The following is a 15,030-nucleotide window of genomic DNA, read 5'->3' on the forward strand; positions in this document are numbered from 1 at the left end:
TAGTGTGTATATGGGGCTATGTGAGGGCTCAGCTGTATATAGGGGGCTGTGTGAGAGCTCAGCTGTATATAGGGGGCTTTGTGAGAGCTCATACTGTATATAGAGGGCTATGTGAAGGTTCATACTGTATATAGGGGGCTATGTGTGGGCTTATACAGTATAAAAGGGGATGTCAGCATACTTAATTCTGCTCAATATTTAATTGCACAATTAATAATATAAAATCATAATTATAATTAATATGTTAATATTAATATTGAGCTGAATTAATTTTATTTTTTTTATGTTTAGTGCAACAGAGCACCTGGGTGTTAATCACTTGACTTATCACATCATCTATCAAAGAGAATCATGTGACATGTCGGGTGCTGGGGTCCCCCACCTTCTAAACTGCCCAGGGCCTCGGCTACTCTTAATCCGTCCCTGCTACTATCCCACCATTATTATTCATTATTGTGGAGAAGATTTGTGCGGAGCGTCCGCCACTTACCTGTTGTACTAATGTCCTGATGTTCTGGGGTAAATCCGTCAGATACTCTGAGGTGAGATGACCTCGGTGGTATTTGGTCAGGCAGTCCCTTACTAGCTCCACCACAAGCCGGTGAGTGAAGCCGAGGACGCCATCGGGTGGTAGAAGCACAATCTCAGGGCGATTGGTGGTAAGAATCTCCCATAGAGCTTCTACCTGAAGATTGTCCAAAAGTATTTTAGCCATAGCTAGAACCTGCAAGTGCAATCAGTCACTATGGAATAGCGAGAAACTGCAAGTGCGATCAAGTCACTATGAAATAGCTAGGAACTGCAAGTGCGATCAGTCACTATGGAATAGCGAAAAACAGCAAGTGCGCTCAGTCACTATAGAGTCAACAAAGACAGCCGTGACCCTGTGTACATTGTATAAGTAGAGACTGCGAGCTGTGATGTCATAATGGCCGACAATCACCAGTGATGTCATCACGGAATCTTGTGATGGAATCTTCAAGGGGCGGCTCTGCACAAATACATGCTGCCTAACAATATGCTTTTTTTGGCTGTTCTCTATTATTTCCAATTACAACACAACCAGGATAAGGGAATGTTCACACGTTGCATTTTTGCTGAATTTTTCTCTGCATCAAAAACCAGATTGGTGGCAGGAAAAACCCTGCGTACAGTCCGCACTCATTTGCTGTGTTTTTGCAGTGTTTATACTTGCGTTTTCTTTTTCATTAATTTGAATGAGTGAAAAACGCTGCAAAACCCCTGAAAGAATTAAGATGCTGCAGATTAAAAAAAAATGCAGCATGTGAATGAGACTTCAGAAATCTCATTCACTAAGCTGGTACTGTAAAAAGCTGAAAAAATGCTACTTGTGAACATATCCCAAAGATATACTCAGTCATATTATGGGAAATATTGTGTATATTTATTCCTCACATGTCTTTTTTTACCATAGAACATTTACCTCATTGGTTGCAGAGATTACTATTAACAAATGTGACAAATATTGAAGAATTAATAAGTGACCCAAAGAATCAATCATTTATGTCATTAACATTAATCGTTGTTTTCTGTAAACTTCCATCCTTTACCGTGTGGGACACGGCCAGACTCCCTAGAAAGATGGTTTATTACAAAGGTTTACCGACCATCAAAGCAGTCAGAAAAACACAAGAAACACATAACACAAACTGATACATTTTATTGTAATACACAATGAACACGACACAGATCAGCAATCATAAGCTTGTATTTAGATAGGGAAATGCTCCTCTTTTATGTCCTTATTGTGGGCACAATGTGTGTAATAAATAAAAAAAGAGAAAGAAAAAGTAGGAAAAAATATAAACTTTAAAAAAAAATAAAACAAAATTTAAAAAAATTTAGGTCACTGTCAGTACAAATTGCCGTTTCTTACCCCTCCCCATAAAACACATGTCCCATATATACCAATAACTGTCATGAAAAGAGTAATACCGTTTCCAATGAATGTATGTTAGTGGTAGGGTGCAGCCGTCTCCGCTAAACTCCATCCATAGTTTTAGTAAAGTGACGTGAGTAGCAGAAAAAAGTCACAAATTATTGCTCAAATTATCACATTTTTACCCCAATCACTAAATAATATCTACCAATAGGTTCATCTACATTGGGAATAGAGAAATCCCATAGTTATATGGGGGATAATACTGGACATGTAATACATACACAGCTATCTGGTGTTATACAGACATCTCCCTCTATGACACCGGCACATTCATGGATCTCTGGGGTCTCAGATTTTCCAATATCAGAATTTGTCAGTGTGGCGCGCCTGAGGGTTCAGTCGCCACAGAGGTACTGCACCTCACCCAGAGGTGTGGTACCCCCTTCTCTCAGGTAAGGAGGGAGTGCTGCCCGGAACCCCAGCACCTGCATCCAACACTACACTGCTCCAGGCCGGCTGGAGGGGCAAGACGCAATGTATGTTTTTAGAGCTTGCTCTACCTGTGGAGAGCCACACCACCCCTGCTGCTGCAACACCAGCTCCAGAGGACTGTTCCGCAGCGGCGGTTCCTCTTGGCCGCAATCCACAGGTGGCGTCACGAACAATCCCAAAAACCCCATATAAAAATATTCCCCTTTTTGCACTGGCCGCCCTGGGTCACGGACCAGGCCAGCCACCGTGATACCCCCCTACCGGCATACACCGATGCCCGGCTGCCGAGTACCCAACGGCCAGGGGGGCGCGTCATCAGCACATTCATTCCTAAAATATGAATACAATAATAAATAAATGTAATATATTAGACTGTATCATTCCTGAATATCTAAGGTGATAGGACCTTGAATAACACATCCATATATAGAAAGATCAGGGCCGGCGTCAGCACCCAGCGCACCCGGGCAAGTGCCGGGGCCCTGAGCAGGCGGAGGGCCCACTCGCGGTCGGGCACCCCACTGGGCTATGGGTGGAGGAAAGCGGTGGCAGCGCCCGCCCTTCTCTCCCGCTTGCTCAGAGCCCCAGCAGCCGGATAGTTACTTCTCCCCGTGCCTCCGCAGATCCGCTGTCTTCCAGCTACCTGTGACATCTCAGGTCAGAGGGTACGGTGACGTCTTTCCACCGTGGCCTCCCCTGAGCCATCACAGGCAGCGCAGAGCAGGACACATTGATTTTTTTTGTTATTTTAATGTATGGAGGCATGGGGAATTATATGGGGGGGGTGACATCCTGCATAGAGCATTATATGGGGGGTGAAATCCTGCATGGGGCATTATATGGGGGGGGGTGACATCCTGCATAGAGCATTATATGGGGGACGACATCCTGCACAGGGCTTTATATGGGGGGTGACATCCTGCATGGGGCATTATATGGGAGGTGACATCTTGCATGGGGCATTATATGGGGGGGGAGAAGTGATATCCTGCATGGGGCATTATATGGAGGGGAGTGACATCCTGCATGTGGCATTATATGGGGGGTGACATCCTTCATGGGGCATTATATGAGAAGGAAGGGACATCCTGCATGGGGCATTATATGTGGGGGGGAAGTGACATCCTGCATGGGGCATTATATGGGGGGAAGGGACATCATGCATGGGGCATAATATGGGGGGAAGGGACATACTGCAGAGGGCATTATATGGGGGAGAGAGGTGACATCCTGCATGGGGCATTATATGGGGGGTGACATCCTGCATGGGGCATTATATGGGGGTGATATCCTACATGGGGCAGTATATGGGGGTGACATCCTGCATGGGGCATTATATGGGGGGGGAGAAGTGATATCCTGCATGGTGCATTATATGGGAGGGAGTGACATCCTGCATTGGGCATTATATGGGGGGGTGACATCCTGCATGGGGCATTATATGGGGGGGGACATCCTCCATGGGGCATTATAAAGGGGGGCATCCTCTATGGGGCATTATATGGGGGGTGGGAGAAGTGACATCCTGCATGGGGCATTATATGGGGGGGGAAGTGATAACCTGCATGGGGCATTATATGGGGGGGTGACATCCTGCATGGGGCATTATATGGTGGGGGAAACATCCTCGATGAGGCATTATAAAGGGGGGTCATCCTCTATGGGGCATTATATGGGGGGAAGAAGTGACATCCTGCATGGGGCATTATATCGGGGGAAGGGACATCCTGCATGGGGCATTATATGGGGGGTGACATCCTGCATAGGGCATTATATGGGGGGGAGAAGTGATATCCTGCATGGGGCATTATATTGGGGGTGACATCCTGCATGGGGCATTATATGGGGGGGAGAAGTGATATCCTGCATGGGGCATTATATGGGGGGAGTGACATCCAGCATGGGGCATTATATGGGGTGACATCCTACATGGGGCATTATATGGGGAGGGGGCAAGTGACATCCTTCATGGGGCATTATATGGGGAGAGAAGTGACACCCTGCATTGGGTATTATATGAGGGGTGACATCCTGCATGGGGCATTATATTGGGGGAAGGGACATCCTGCATGGGGCATTATATGGGTGGGAAAGGGACATCCTGCATAGGGCATTATCTGGGGGGGAGAAGTGACATCCTGCATGGGGCATTATATGGGGGGTGACATCCTGCATGGGGCATTATATGGGGGGTGACATCCTGCATAGGGCATTATATAGGGAGGAGAAGTGACATCCTGCATGGGGCATTATATGGGGGGTGACATCTTGCATGGGGCATTATATGGGGGGAGAAGTGATATCCTGCATGAGGCATTATATGAGGGGGTGACATCCTGCATGGGGCATTATATGGGGTGTTACATCCTGCATGGGGCATTATATAGGGGATGACATCCAGCATGGGGCATTATAAAGAGGGGAACAGCCTGCATGGGGCATTAAAAGCGGGAACAGCCTGCATAGGACATTATGTGGGGGGAACAGCCGGCATGGAGCATTATATGGGGGCCACTATCCTGTATGGAGCGTTATAAGGGGATCAGTATCCTGTACAGAGCGTTATATGGGGGCCAGTATCCTGTGCGGAGCGTTTTATGGGGGCCAGTATTCTGTATGGAGCGTTATATGGGGGCCAGTATTCTCTATGAAGCGTTATATGGGGGCCAGTATTCTGTATGGAGCGTTATATGGGGGCTAGTATTCCGTATGAAGCTTTATATGGGGGCCAGTATTCTGTATGGAGCATTTTATGGGGGCCAGTATTCTGTATAGAGCATTTTATGGGGGCCAGTATTCTGTATAGAGCATTTTATGGGGACCAGTATTCTGCATGGAGCATTTTATGGGGGCCAGTATTCTGTATGGAGCGTTATATGGGGGCTAGTATTCCGTATGAAGCTTTATATGGGGGCCAGTATTCTGTATGGAGCATTTTATGGGGGCCAGTATTCTGTATAGAGCATTTTATGGGGGCCATTATACTGTATAGAGCATTTTATGGGGGCCAGTATTCTGCATGGAGCATTTTATGGAGGCCAGTATCCTGTATGGGGCATTTTATGGGGGCCAGTACTCTGCATGGAGCATTTTATGGGGGCCAGTGTTCTGTATAGAGCATTTTATGGGGGCCAGTATTCTGCATGGAGCATTTTATGGGGACCAGTATACTGTGTGGAGTGATTCACCGGTTTCTGAGCTATTGTAGAACTTACAATAGATATCGCTCATGTAATGTAAGAAGTGAAATCTTTGGCATTGTACTATATAGATATTTCTCTGCGGTATCTGTGCAAAACGAATCGTGGTATGTGTTAAAGGGGCCCACTGAGACTCTTTCGCCCGGGGCCCAGAAAAACCTGGAGCCGGACCTGGCTTGGGGCCCCTGTGCAAGAAATGTGTCTGGGCCCCCCTCCTTTTTTTCCGACAAAGCTATATATATGTAATATAATTTTACATAGCACCCTCTTGTCCTTTACATACCTGATTCTCTTGTTATTTATAGCACCCTGGTCTTCTCGTTAGATATATAATGCAATGGCGGCTGATGGAGCATGGGAAAGCTTCTTTTCTGATGGATGAGCTGATGGACTGGTCTTCTGGTCAGATGTTGCCCCATCAGCAGTCATTTTATATCTAACAAGAGAGGACTGTGTAATAAAGAGAGAGCGCTGTGAGTAACAAAAATAATGAGAATACGCTACGTAAGGAACAGTGCTATATATAACAAGAAATGATACTACATAATAATGGGACAGCACTGAACATTACAGAGGACACTGTGTAATAAGGGACGGCGCCATACATAGCTTGAGAGAATGCTACCTAATAAGAGATAGTGTTATATATAATAAAGGATGAAACTATGTAATTAAAGGGGTGTTCCCATCTACAAGAGCCTTTCCCAATATGTAGTAGGTGTAGTAATATTAGCAAATATTTCCAATTAGAAATGTAGTATATTTCTCCTAATTAGCTATGTCGCTTATCTCATGTGCAGGCATTGCAGTAGCTTAGGTATCCATGGTTACGACCACTAACAGCTGACTAACTACCTAACTGTCACTATTTGTGTGGCCATAACCATGGATACCGAAGCTACTGCAATAGCTGCACATGGGGTAAGCAATATAGCTAATCAGGAGAACTACTTTTCTAATTGAAGGTATTTGCTAATATTACTACAGCTACTACATATTGGGATAGGATCTTGGAGATGGGAACACCCCTTTAAGGACTGTGCTATACATAATAAGTGAGTACACTATTCACTAAGCGACTGTGCTAAACATAATATGCTAGCTTGCACTTGAAATGGGGTCTTTTAGTTTGGAGTAGGCCGAAGCTGGCCACTACCTCATGGCTGCTTCGGCGGCCTGATATCCATACTCAGTCCCCAGCCGCCCGGCGGCCGGGTGTCCACACTCGGTCCCCAGCCGCCAGGGGGCGGCCGGGTGTCCATACTCGGTCCCCAGCCGCCCCACGGCCGGGTGTGCACACAGGGTCCCCAGCCACCTGGGGGCGGCTGGGTGTCCGTAAACGGTCCCCAGCCGCCCCTATTTCTCCTGTCACCCTCCCACACACTTTTCTTAGCCTGGCCTGCTTTAGGGCAGCATTGGACGAGCCCACCAGAGAACCAGACTCCTCTGGTGGGCCCTGGCTTCTCCATCAGGGGAGTTGAGAGTGCCAAGGTGAGGAGCATGATGATGATGATAGAAGTTAGCATCTGCTTTGTTTTCTTGGAATGCAAGCGCATGTATGTAGTAGCGGCTAGGCCTGAGGTTGTCAGCGTTTTGGCGCATATCCTACCTCCTCCGAGGATTGCTGGATGCTTTCCTGCTACTATCCCAGTTCTATGACTCCCGTTAAAACAAAGCTTCAGGTGATAAATGATGGATGAGGTGGTGGCAAAGGAGAAAGAGCAGGAGGAACAGGGACCATTCACATCAATATCAGGCCAGTCAACTACACATGTCTTGTAGGATATGTTTCTGTAACAAAAGGAATGGTTCGGCTACACGGTTATAGGGCATACAGTGAGTGCAATGCCTACCAAAAATTTAGAGGCACTCCAATGCCCCTTGGAAGTGACATGGAGGTCAGAGGGCCTTAACTAAACCATTTTTTCCATTTATAGCAACTGGGTCTCCTGTGCACTGTTGGCCTAAGCAGTGAATGGAAGGCCTTTCCAAAAATTATGAGGAACTGCAATGCCCCTTGAAACAGACGTGGATTACAGCGTACTAAAAACCTTCTACCCATTATTGGGGAGTGGGTCTCCATTAGTGTTCGCCCATGCATTGAAAAGCAAAAGCTGACTAAAATTAGGAGGAAATGCAATGCCCGTTGGAAGAGTCTTGGAGGTCACAGTAGTTTAACAAGACTGTTTTAATGCCCCTTGGAAAAGTGGTGGAGGTCACAGTAGCTTAACAAGATGGTTTGAATGCCCCTTGGAAAAGTAATGGAGGTCACAGTGGCTTAACAAGACTGTTTTAATGCCCCTCGGAAGAGACGTGGAGGTCGCAGTAGCTTAACAAGATGGTTTTAATGTCCCTTGGAAAAGTGGTGGAGGTGGCAATAGCTTAACAAGACGGTTTGAATGCCCCTTGGAAAAGTGGTGGAGGTCGCAGTAGCTTAACAAGACGGTTTTAATGCCCCTTACAAGAACCATACAGTACAGCATCTTAAAAATATTATTCCCATTATTGGGGAGTGGGTCTCCCACAGTCTTTGCTTATGCCTTCCAAGCAAAAGCTGACAAAAATAAGGAAGGAGGAACTTTCAATAATGGCAACACGGACCACGGTCACCCTGGTGGTATAGTGGTGGTGGAGGCTGAGGATAAGGAGAAGAACATAAAACAGCCGAAATGAGGAAGCGTATACCCATGTGTGGGTGTGAAGCGTGCATGTGAATACACCTCCCGAAATAACACAGTGGATTTGACTTTATGTTACTCTGCTGTCATTTGGTGGTGATGAGAAGTCTGGCCCAATCCAGCCCTTGTTCATTTTGATAAGGGTCAGCTTGTCAACATTGTCATTTGACAGGCGAGTGCGCTTATCAGTTATAATTCCCCCAGCGGCACTAAAAACACGCTCCGATAACACGCTAGCGGCAGGGCAGGCCAGGACCTCCAAGGCGTACAGAGCGAGTTCATTCCAAGTGTCCAGCTTGGATACCCAATAATTAAAAGGCACAGAGGAATCACGGAGGACGCTGGTACGGTCGGCAAGGTACTCCCTCACAATCTTTTGAAACTATGTTTGTTTGATCTGGCAGCCTTTACAGACCCTACACTAACTACTTCGCAGTGTATATCTCTCCCTTAATCAGCAGCGCTGTCCCTACACTGTCTGATCCCAGTCGTCTGTGTCCAAGATCGCGGCACCCGGTTTAAATACTCGAGGTGACGCTGTGCGGCCAGCCAATCAATGTAATGCCCACAAACAACATGGCTGCGGCATTACGGTGACTGGCTGGCAATCCCTGCATGTTCATTGGCTCTGTAAAGAGCGCCAAACATGCAGGGCGGAGACCCGAGCTCCCGCCTGAGTAACCCGGAAATGCTCGCCGAACATCCCGAGTAGCGTGATGCTCGGGCGAGTACCGAGCAGTGTCGAGCATGTTCGCTCAACACTAGTGATGAGCGATCACTAAAATGCTCTGGTGCTCGTTGTTCGAGACGAGGAATTTAGAATGCTCGAGTGCTCGGGCCGAGTAACAAGCCCAATATAAGTCTATGGGAAACTCGAGCATTTTTTCCGGCAACCCCACCCTGCGGTCTGCAGAGGGCCTAAAAATTGCCCAAATCAATGGGAACAGTGCTCAAATGACATGGGAACAGCATCTTTTACTCCCAGGTCACTGCTGTCAACAACGTTGTCAGAGGTATTACGCCACTTTTACGGACTCACAATAAAACATGCAAAAACGAAATCAAAATGGATTTTCCTGGGCAATATGTTAAGGAACATCCTTTACAAAAACAAAAATGCTCCTCCACACCCTGGGCAATGTTCACACATAGCATTTTTGATGCGTTTTTGCACTTTTGCATTGCTTTCAACCAAGACAAATGCGTTCACCGGGAAATGCCATTTTAACATTTTACTACCTTATCTGGCCATGTGGTGTGTGACACATCATCAGACACATCCTGTTTCATTTATGATGGAGGGACTCTGAAAGTCACAAAGACTATTTTTATAGGGCCATCAAGCGGCCCTTACTATTCTTAAAGGGCCATAAAGCAGCCCTTGCTATTGTTATAGAGCCATCAGCTCTGCTATGCTTTGTTGTTCCCATTATTAACGGAGTGGGTCTCCTATACTGTTATTGCGTATGCAGTGACTGCAATGGCTGCCAAAAATTTGGAGAAACTCCAATGCTCCTTGCAAGAGATGTAGAGGAGGGCCTCCTGCAAAAAATGCTCCCGTTATTAGGAAGTGTGTCTCCCATACTGTTTGCCTATGCAGTGAAGCATTGGCTGCCAAAAATTTGGAGGAACTCCAATGCCCCTTGCAAGAGATGTAGAGGTCGGAGGGCCTCCTGAAAACAATGTTCCCATTATTAGTAAGTGTGTCTCCCATACTGTTTGCCTATGCAGTGAAGCAACAGATGACCAAACTTTGGAGGAACCCCATTGTCCTTTGCAAGAGACGTAGATGTCGGAGGGCCTCCTGCAAAAAATGCTCCCATTATTAGGAAGTGGGTCTCCCATACTGTTTGCCTATGCAGTGAAGCATCGGCTGCCAAAAATTTGGAGGAACTCCAATGCCCCTTGCAAGAGACGTAGAGGTCGGAGGGCCTCCTGAAAACAATGTTCCCATTATTAGGAAGTGGGTCTCCCATACTGTTTGCCTATGCAGTGAAGCAACGGCTGCCAAAAATTTGGAGGAACTCCAATAACTCTTGCAAGAGACGTAGATATGTTGATATGGTACATATGGTGGTGTTATGTGGTGGAGGATGAGGATGCGCAGAAGGAGGAGGACAAGAGCAAATAGACAAAATCAGGAAGCATATACCCATGTCTGGGTGTGAAAAGGTGCATGGGAAAAGAGTTAGACCTCCCCAAAAATTGACACTGTATTTGAGTTTATGTTACGTTGCTATCATTCAGTGGTGTTGAGAAGTCTGGCCCAATCCAGCCCTTGTTCATTTTTATAAGAGTCATTTTATAAGAGTCAGCCTGTCAGCATTTTCAGTTGACAGGCGAGTGCGCCTATAGCTTATAATTTCACCGGCGGCACTAAAAACTCGCTCTGACAAAAAACTAGTGGCAGGGCAGACCAGGACCTCCAAGGTGTAGAGAGCCAGTTCATGCCACGTGTCCAACTTGGATAACCAATAATTATAAGGCACAGAGGAATCACAGAGGACGTTGGTACGGTCGGCAAGGTACTCCCTCACCATCTACCGAAACTTTGCACTCCTTGTGAGAGGACCCTGCGCCTCAGGGCCTGTGTAATGGGATGGTCTGAAAAAACTGTCCCAGAACTTTGACAGTGTTCCCCTGCCTATGCTGGATTGCGTTTGTGGCTCTCTCGCCTGTACTCCTTGGTTTTCCTACGAACTGTGACCTCTGCCACCAGCGTTTTCATATGAGAATTTTTTTAATAATTCTGCAATAAGGGCCTTCTTGTACTGCCCCATTTTATTAGGCCTGTCCTGCAAGCGAATAAGAGACATAAAGTTCTCCCTGTAGCGTGGGTCTAAAAGCGTCACCAACCAGTAATAACTGTCACACAAAATTTAGACAACGCGAGGGTCACGGAAAAGGCAGCGTAACATAAACTCAGCCATGTGTGCCAGACTGCAAAGAGGCAAGACTTCCGTGTCCTCACCAAGAGGACGACTGACCATGCTCTCCTCCTCATACTCCTCCTCTTCCTCCTCCTCCCTGTCCTCAGACCATCCACGCTGAACAGACGGTATGACAGTTGTGCAGGTAGTACCGTCTATAGCACAGGAAACTAGCTCCTGTTCCTCCTCCTCCTCTTCCTCATTGTCACCCAATCCTTGTTGGGATGAGATGAGGCTGGGCTGCGTGTAATCATTCTGTATGGTTCCTTGCTCCATATCATCGTGCTCTGCCTGCAATGCATCCTCTTTAATTGAGAGCAGAGAGGGTTTCAGAAGACAGAAAAGCGGGATGGTGACGCTAATTATGGCGTCATCGCCGCTCACCATCTTGGTGGAGTCCTCAAAGTTTTGGAGGATGGTACAGATGTCTGACATCCATGTCCACTCCTGAGGTCTTATGTCTGGAGTCTGACCTGAATACTGATGGCCATGTTGATGCTGGTACTCAACAACTGCCCTCTTCTGCTCACAAATCCTTCCCAACATCTCCAGTGTAGAGTTCCAACGCATGGGGACATCACACACCAGTTGGTGAGCTGGAAGCTGCAAATGCTGCTGAAGCACGGCAAGGGCGGTGGAATCGGTAGCTGACTTTCTAAAATGGGCACACAGGCGGCGTACTTTGACAAGCAGATTCAGCAGATCCGGGTAGGTTTTGAGAAACTGCTGAACCACGAGATTAAGCACATGGGCCAGGCATGGTACGTGTGTGAGTGTGACGCCTCTACTCGTAAAGCCCGTGTTTAGTTTTGAGTTTACCCTGGGTGTTGGGGGACTCGGTGTCGGGTCCAGTGACGAAGAGATGGGATGTAGCCGTGGCCCGGACCCGACCCGTGTTCAGGGCCGTCACATTAGAAAGAGATGGTGTGGGCTTGTCAGGGTTGAGTGGCTGATTAACGACTACGCCACCTGTGGTGCCTGGTGAAGGGTCACCAGCGCCGCTACAGTCCGCCGAGGCCCGGTGTCATGGCGGCCAAAGTTCTCACTGCTCCCCACAGGCGGAGCAAGGCCTCAGGGCAGGCAAACAGGATGGAGGGGGGGTAGTAGTGCGAGGAGTACGGGCACCGCGTCGCATGGTATGGCACATAATGAACAGTCCGGAGGCCATAGGGGTGAACTTCCAAGGCTTTACTCACTTAGAGATGATAGCGGGAAGGCGACTCCCTGCTCCCCGCGGAGTCCTGCGGTCACCAGGGACGGGGGTCCGACTACCTCCGAGAAAGTCCAGTGACCCTGCACCAGAGTGTTCCTGCACTACAGACTTCACCCTTTCCCGTCTGTGCGTGTGTAGATAGGCCGGGTCTCCCTCTGAGCTCCTCTCAGGACTAAGACACGGGTGGCAATTCCTCTCCATCCGATGCCCGGTGGGATCCTCAGGGCCTAACCGGGCTTTCCCGTCCAGGACCTGGAGTACAAGGTCGGGTGTCGGGGGCCGGTACCCCTCTTGCAGCCCGAATCCCTCTGAATAGATCAGGTAGGCGAGGACAGGTGGCGTGCTCCGCTCCGTCTGCATGCTCCCCGGGACCCATTTGCTGGGGAGCCACACTCTAAAGCTCCCGGGCCTTCTTGATCCTGGTCCTCGGCTGGGTTGAGACATTCCTTGTCTACAACCTACCTCTCGTCCCAAGGCCAGGGTACGAGGGCTGTGTCCCTTGCCGGTGCAGGCCCACACAGGATCTGCGCTCCCGGAGGGAAGTCACATTAACACACAGTAGTTTGACAGCACAGTACGACCACTAGAACCTACGACTTTGGACTAGCAAAAAGGACCAAGACCAAAGATGGCTCTTTATTAAATATGAAATCTGAAGTGTAACTAACTTGTAAGTCCTCCACCCACACCCACTAGCTGGTTCCTACCACTTTGTGTTCCCCAGTCTCCCTGTAACCAGGGGAGCAGCACCTAGTGCATACTAGCTCCCTCTGTTGGAGAAATGTGGTGTTGGATGCAAAAGGTTAGGTCACAACCATCGCACTGGGCTTACCTCAGAGGAGGAACACCACACTCCATTAAAGAAGTGCAGCATCCCTGTGGCGGTCGAACCCTCAGGGGCGCCACATTCCCCCCTGGTAAAAAAGCATTTCCGCGGGCTGCAAAAGAAGCAACACCCAGGAAATTTTCTTTTTATAATAACAAAACTATCTTCCCTTTATGGGAGGCACATTTCTTAAACGTTGCATAACAAGGTATATAGTATAAAAGTATAAAATTGTAAAAGTGCTAGCATTTTTTTCCGGAGACATTATTGCAGACAGACAGATAAAGTACACGGACGCAGAGTCAGTTCAGAAGTGTGAGGGACCTGCCCTAAACCCTCCACGTTGGCCCTGGGGTGGCTGAAGGGCATGAAGATCCCGAGTAGGACCTCCCAGAGAGCCACCCTGACAGGTTTTTCTTCTGAGGTTTTGAGGTAGAAAATATCCGCGGTTTCGTATAAAACCAATATGGAGCACCTAAAAAGATGCAAACTATATACAAGGGGGAAAAAGTCTGTCTGCTAGTCCACAGGGACACGTGTCTCTAGAAAACCGGGTAAGAAATTAGGCAAAATAGAAAAAGTCAACTTTTCAAACTTATAAACAAGAACAGAAACAGCCGGGGGCTGCTTTAAATCTCAGGCTCTCTTCTTGGAAAGGGCTCATTCCTCCCGACGGAGGTTAGCCGGTCCCCTGAGGCTGAGCGCGGGGTGTCGTCGCTCCCGGATACTTTGTGTACGTCCAGGGCGTACCACCCACGCTCCCCCTGGTCGCGAGAGAAAGTCACTGTGTCGCCCGGGAAGAGGTTCTGACCGGGGTGTCCCTTCTTGAGGTGCGGCTCAACGTCTCGCCGGCTGACAAACACATCGTCCTGGAACTGGGGACACCGGATGAACCCCCACCCCGCCTCGTGTTGAAAACGGACGACTTGGCCTTCGTACCGGGGACTGGGACCGGCGGCCTCCTCCTGACGCGCCCGAGATTTAGTAGCTATGGTCCGGGCCTCGAGCTGGAATATCTGTTCGCTGCACCACTGGCTCCTCCTCCGCGCTTCAGACCGGGTCTCCCGGGGGAAGCCCATTAGGTCACCCCCCTGGTTTTCCCAGGCCCACTCCTCAGCCTCGGGCCAGGTTACTGCTGGTGCGGGTAGCGGGGTAAGGACGGGTTGCTGCGAGTCCTCTGTAGACGTGAAACCGTCCGGGTTGGAGCCGGTAGTTTCCTCCGCAGCTTCAGGCACCTCCGTATCAGGGTTTGGGCGGCATCGCAGGTCCCCACCCACAGCTGCCGATTGCAGCTCCGGAGCCAACGCTTGCTCTCAGGTGACCGCGTGGGGAATTAGGTACTCCGTCATGAGGTCCAGAATAATCACGGTAGGCTCTGCAGCCGGGTCAGGGGTTGCACACTCACCCGCCGCTGGGCCGCCCTCGACCTCTGTCACCGAGTCGACTTGTCCTGGGACCTCAACTCCTTGGCGGTGGTCCCGGATACACAGCAGCATCTCTTCCCGCCACGCAGCCGTCGCCGCCTCCTGGGCCTCTCTTTGCCTTTTTAGTAGTCCCGGAGCTTCCTGCTGGAGAAATGCAATATCTCCCGGGGTCAGCACGCTGCCGCCTTGCTCTCTGCCGGGTGAAGGGCCTGAACCGGGTTCAGTAGACGCTTGGTCTTGCTCCCCAGGGGCATCCATGTCTGCCTCTGTTGACTGCCAAGCTCCGACTGCAATGGCCGCACCTTGTTGCTTTTCTTCTTCCTCCTCTTTCGGGGTGGTTCCTGGGCGGAATGCTGACAGGCCC

Source organism: Phyllobates terribilis, unplaced genomic scaffold (genome assembly GCF_046119375.1).
Source record: "Phyllobates terribilis strain yellow unplaced genomic scaffold, ASM4611937v1 Scaffold_7__3_contigs__length_470593459, whole genome shotgun sequence".
Classification (NCBI taxonomy): domain Eukaryota; kingdom Metazoa; phylum Chordata; class Amphibia; order Anura; family Dendrobatidae; genus Phyllobates; species Phyllobates terribilis.